The following is a 6,232-nucleotide window of genomic DNA, read 5'->3' as shown; positions in this document are numbered from 1 at the left end:
TGAAGGTGCAGTAAAAATGGAATAAACTAGAATCAAATAGGAAATAGACTAGAAAAATAGATAAATAATATAATAAATAGAATGTAAGTGCAAGAAAATGGAAAATTCTGGGATTTCTAAAAAATTAAAACAATTTATTATCTGGAGATTGTCGAGCAATTGAAAGTACTTGGCAATTATTATTAGAGTGTTGATTAAAATAAAAACTGATTCGTTAAAGTATGATTTCAGAATGGTGTTCCTGTAGACGCGGACAAAAGGAAATAGTTGCATCCTGGGTGCGGGTTGGATTTCCTCTTTATCCTGGCCCTGATAAATTCTCGTTTGGCGTCACGTAAAACGCGAGTTGAAGCTGAGGAACACCAGCGAGATGTTGAGGAGGTGAGATGGAATCGATTTTCGATTATGTCAGCAAGGCTCTATCGGTAATGGTCTAGCCAGACTTCAAGACTTCACTGAGCGTTGAGTAAAGCTAGGTAGAGGGGAATAAGGATAAACTTATGGAAAGTGGAAACTTAAAAATGTATTTTGCCAGCCACGATTGCCATTTAGCAGAAGCTCAACTTTGCTTCCACGTCCATCCAACTTATTATTTTCAATTTCTTGCACATTTTTTTTTTTTCAGCCCGCCGCTCCGCTGAAATTGATGAGATGAGATTTTTATAGGATATGAGAGGCTTCAAATAATTAAGGGAAAGTCTGAGTAGGAAGTTCCCGGACGAATATCTTCTTTCAGGAGTTGACAAATTGATTAGTCAAAGTACGTAGTCCTTGGCAATTGTCAACTCTACGTCATTACCGGTGTTTTCCAATTATTGATCAACCTTATGTTTTTTATAGTAGAAGTAGAAATTTTTGGGGTAGTCGGAAATGTTGGAAATTTTTTGGACGGTTCAAACAGATTTCGCGGTTTTCTCAAATTTCTATTCATTTTTACGAAGATTAAAGTTATGAATTATTATTAATTATTGATGAGTTATTATGGTTGTCGGTTAACAGTCAAATTTCCAAAAATCTTCTCCAAAATCAATCATATTAAATTCTACAATCTAGAAGGAATTTACTTGTTTTCCTCTTTGTAATTGAAAATTCCGACATTGCGCCTGAATTTCCACGAAAATTGCCGCAATGTTCATGCACCCGCGTATATACCACCGCGTACATAGAGCATGTATTATACGTATATATGAGGTACGGGCTCGTCAAGTAACCAATTAACGTAACTATGAAAATTGGAAAGTCTGCCAGTTCTTGTCGTCTTGAGGTGCCGTCATAATTTCCCCTCCCCTCGCGTATTTTCACGGTTTTTCGAATGCAGAGGGGCGGGAAAATCCGGTAATTAATCTTGATTGAAGAGTAACCAGTCTGTACCCAGACGAGAGCATAACAAAGATACTTTGGAAAAGTATCGATTCGGGTATTTTCACCTCCCACTCTCGCCATCTTGGGGTAATTTCCCCAGAGGTAGTCGGGCGTTATTCTCGGATATTTCTGTCGGTAAGTCATATGTAATAAAACAAAAATACCGAGGGTTCAGGATTGTTTCGAGGATCACTTTTCGTTCTGGGGGGTGATTTTCTATTTTTTCGGTTAAGTGCGCCCCACAATTTCCAAGGTATCGTAAATTGTAAAAGAAAATATTTTTCAGTCTGAATAAATGAAATATTTACCTTGATTTAAGTTTTTGGAGCTATTACCGGTGACAAAACGTGCCGAAGTGCTGTAAGTAATTACTATTGAGGTAATTAACATCAAGTAATTAATAATAATATCAATATATGACAACTTGTTGTAAATTTTATGAGTGAATAACTCGGAATTTCAGAGAAATATTCCATTGAGTGTCTAAACCTGAAAATACATACGATTTATTTAAATTCGTGAATTGTTTAATAATTTCTATTAAATATTTATGTAATGGAATTATTTTAGGATAATTAAAGACAATTACAATTGTTGAATCATTATATTTGAATATTATGATTTAACGAGAATAATCAAGCGGTTTTATCTTTGAAAAAATATCTCCACTTTTTATTTCAACAATTATTTAATCAATATTTATGGAAAAGGAAAATTTATTCGCGTACAACATATAAAATTCATCACTCAACCGTCGAAGTTCGATATATCCTGTCAAATAATTGTCGAGATCTCGATTTTTCAGCCGCCAAAATGCATTACCCAAAATTAACGTTCCTATTCACACGAATTCACTGCCGACTGATGCGCCGTTAAATTTGAAAACTAATTCTGCATGAATTCGGGAGAGAGAAAAAATATTCCAGTGCATTAGATTTGGCCTGTCAACATCAGTCGAACACACACGACTGCCCGGGAATTAAATGTCGGTGAAACTGAAATATTTCCCGTTCAATCGGATTGAATCAAAGGGGACAGAATATGAAAAAGCAATCATTTTTACTCGGGCAATTGATACAAAAATTGTCAACGATATAAATTATATGACAATAGCTGGAAAAAATATATATTCATATTCTTAATCCTTCATTGTTCGTATTTTACCAATTTAATCGTCAATTGTTTGCTGCTAGGATTATTAAAAATAGTATTATAATATCTCCTAAAAATCCATACATTTGTTATTGCATTCATGTAAATATTCATCGCAAATAATTTATAATTTGAGAGAGATTAACCGTTTTTTCTCCGCTTTGATTGCAAAAATTTCTCTTCGTCATTACTAAATTATTGTGAAGTAAAAATTGTTTGAAATTAATTTTTAATGTAAACTGCAGATTAACCAGATGTTTTCGAAAGAAAATCGACGACAATACCGTATTTTTAAAAAGATAACAACCGTCGTAAACTCCAATGGTGGAAGGAAAAACAATTAGCGATAATAGTCGTCATTACGACGAAAAAACAAACGCAAAAAAATACATTGTGGATAACATTATCAAACAAGATGGGAACCACTCAGAAATGTTTTACCAAAAATTCGACTTAAAAATAGGTAACAAGTGGATTAAATTTCTCTAATGACATTTCGCTTCAGTATTGTCCCTCGCCATTTTGGAAATTATAGCCTTGTAACTCATAATATGCAAGATCTACTGCGCACTCCGTGAGCCGAATTCGAATTTCACGTTCGAATTCGAGTTGACCAATAAGGAATCAGTCTTACGAGTTTCGACTCAGGCGAACTTCATTTACGTATATCTGCTTTCATGATAAGGAATCATAATTTTCCTCCAATTCTGACTTGAAAGTTTCATACTTTCGATTTAATTAATTTTTCTTAACATGTAAAATATAAAAATAAAATGAAATAAATAAATAAAAAATAGTTGAATGAAGTATCTTTTATTTTGGGGAAATATTTATCTCTGTGTGAGTTGATGTTAAAGTCAAATGCACACGCGATTATTGGAGAATTAAATAGCCGAGGTGAACCGAAATATTTCCAGTTTATCAGTGGCCTGAAATCGATGTGGAGAGGCCCCCACATCCCTGCGGGTGAATTTGACGAAAAGCGATGGGCCCCTTCCAAAATCCGAGGGAATGTGGTTTCCTGGCTGTCTGTCTCGCTTCTGAGTGTCTCAAATATTGAAATGATACGGAGAAACGACAGCTCTGAGAGACGTGCAGGATATCAAGTGGGTGGAAAGAGGGTGGCCATGTCGAATATTTGAGCTTGGGATGAGAATATGACCCAGATCGTGAATTCTCGTGTAACGAACTTTCCGCAAAGTTTTGCGAGCGTGCGGCCTGTATGCTCACACACTGGGTGATGAGGGTGGTATAAGTATCAACCGTCATGATGCTTTCCCTACTTATCGAGGCTTTTCACATTTTATTTAACTGTCGCTAATTTTTACCCCCGGATATCCGCGGCCCTCATTTTTTTCACCACACAATGAAAAAATTTTTCATCAAATTTATCCTGCACGGAAAGATTTATCGACGTTTACCCTGACGTATTCATTTCATTTTTTGTCAGCATTGTGTATCATTTCATTTTTTGTCAGCATTGTGTAATTTTTACTCCAATTTCTGATGAAAAATATTCGAATCGTCACTACGCTACATCACTACAAAAGCTAATAGATAAATAACAAGAATAAGATAGATTAAACATTAATAAATAAATTAAATAGATCAATTCTGTGAAAAATGTCAGTTCCCCCGAAAATCCTTCAAACTATCATTTCCTGAAATTCAGTATTAATAATTTCAATACTAATAATCGATATCAACGAGTAATAAATATTCCACATTCCCAATTTCCTTTTGCACATCACAAAAACTGATGGTCCCGTTATTTTTTATAATTGTTTAACAGAAAACCAAAAATTTCAAGAAAATTTTTTTTTTGCTTTCTTTAGTAGCTTTTTTTTTTAACGCGAGATAAAGACGTAACACGTGACAAATGCCAAGCGAGTTTGTTATTAATTGTGCATTGTCGGTTGTATCTCGGAGAATTTTCTTGACACTCCGACCTCCCATTCCACGACAAATACACGACACTGGGTAGACATGAGTTACTCAACGACCCTATATTTCTTACTCCTGATGGCTAACACGAGTTATCATGTGTCAGCTGTGTACGAGGACGACTCCAGGCGTTACTGTCGGCTGTGCCAACGTCACACCATGTGTCTTTTCCCCGTAATGTATTCACGTGATAAAGATAACCTAGCTATACTCCATTTGCATCCACATTTTAACCCTTAATTCTCCACCCCTGTCGATTTTTTCCAATGACTTTTTACCAGTCACCCCCTCCAACCGCGAATTTTCAAGTCGCACTAGTCAAGGAATTTAGATGACGGTTAAATGCATGAAGATTTGAGTGGAAATTAAGTTCAGGCCCGGTCGACCATCTATCGAACGTCATCTTTTGTTTAAATTTGATCTTTTTAGCCTAAAATATATTAAAATTTAGGAAATTTTTGAATAGGAAATTTTCTTGTGGGAAGCACTTGAATGGACATGAAAAAATAATGAAAAAAAAGAGGTAAACTTTACAAAAATATAATGAAGAATACGTAGCTCATTAGATATATCATCTATAGATGTGTATATATCTGATATATAATTGCGGCCACAAATACAAATTTAGTAAACTTGATAGATCCCTTTTAAACAATATCGCTCTTTAGCGCTCTTCAATAATTTTTCCTCTTTTTTTATTATTTTTTTGTGTCCATTCAAGTGCTTCCCGCCACGCAAATTTGATTCGAATTTTTTATGTATTTTAGGATAAAATTATCAAATTTCAACAAAAGATGACGTTCGATAGATGATCCAGCCAGGTCTTAAATTGAAAAATCAACTTGAATGAACTTGAATTTGAGTCAAGCTAAAAAATCTATTTGAACAGCATTGAAAAATCAAGTTGATGTCGTAAAGTTGACGTCTTGCATTTGGACATGGATGAAGCTGAAGAGTGAACTTGAATCAAGTAGAAAAATTAATTTGCATTGAGTTGAAAAACTGACTTAAACCACGCCGAAGAATTGACTTGATTCAAGTCAAAGAATTATTTTGAATACAGACGAATAGTCGATTTGAACTTGACTTACATTACTGCATAAAATTGACATAAAGTAGGATAACTTGATGATTCAAGGAGAAAAGTTGATTAATTATATCTGAACATAATCGAAGGTAGTATCTGATGCCAGGTGTAAACCCGTTGTGAAGAATTCCATTACTCTAATTAAATTGCAAAGCGAGAGACGTGATATTCCATTGACAGGTTTAATTACTTGCAGTAACTAAAAAACATCAGAACACTGTGTCAATCTCTCAATAATTACAAATAACTACGAGAACCATTGGAATTGCCCGAGAAGAAAATAAATTGCCAATTTTTTTCTCCACTAATTATTTATCCTTCACTCCATTACTGCGCGCATATAATTTTTTTTTAAAGCTAAATTTGATTAAAACCATCTTTTATTGATTCTCCAAAAGTGTTGAATTATCGTCGGGTGAATAAGTGCAGTTATTTCGTTCTCTGAATCATCAATTATTTGCAGCGAAAAATTCGCTGAGAGTTCAACGTCTATGTATTTCCACGATGTTTTTTTATACTAAACGAGATCTACTGCGCACTCCTTGCGCTGAATTTGAATTTGGCGGGTCGACTCGACCAATGAAGAATTAGTCCTACGCGTTTCGAGATATTTCGATTCGGGCGAACTTCATTTTTGTGTTTCTACTTTCATAAAAAGGATTTCATAAAAAGGATTCACAACGACGT

Source organism: Fopius arisanus, unplaced genomic scaffold, assembly GCF_000806365.1.
Source record: "Fopius arisanus strain USDA-PBARC FA_bdor unplaced genomic scaffold, ASM80636v1 scaffold00010, whole genome shotgun sequence".
Classification (NCBI taxonomy): domain Eukaryota; kingdom Metazoa; phylum Arthropoda; class Insecta; order Hymenoptera; family Braconidae; genus Fopius; species Fopius arisanus.
Note: the sequence above shows the minus strand (reverse complement) of the source record.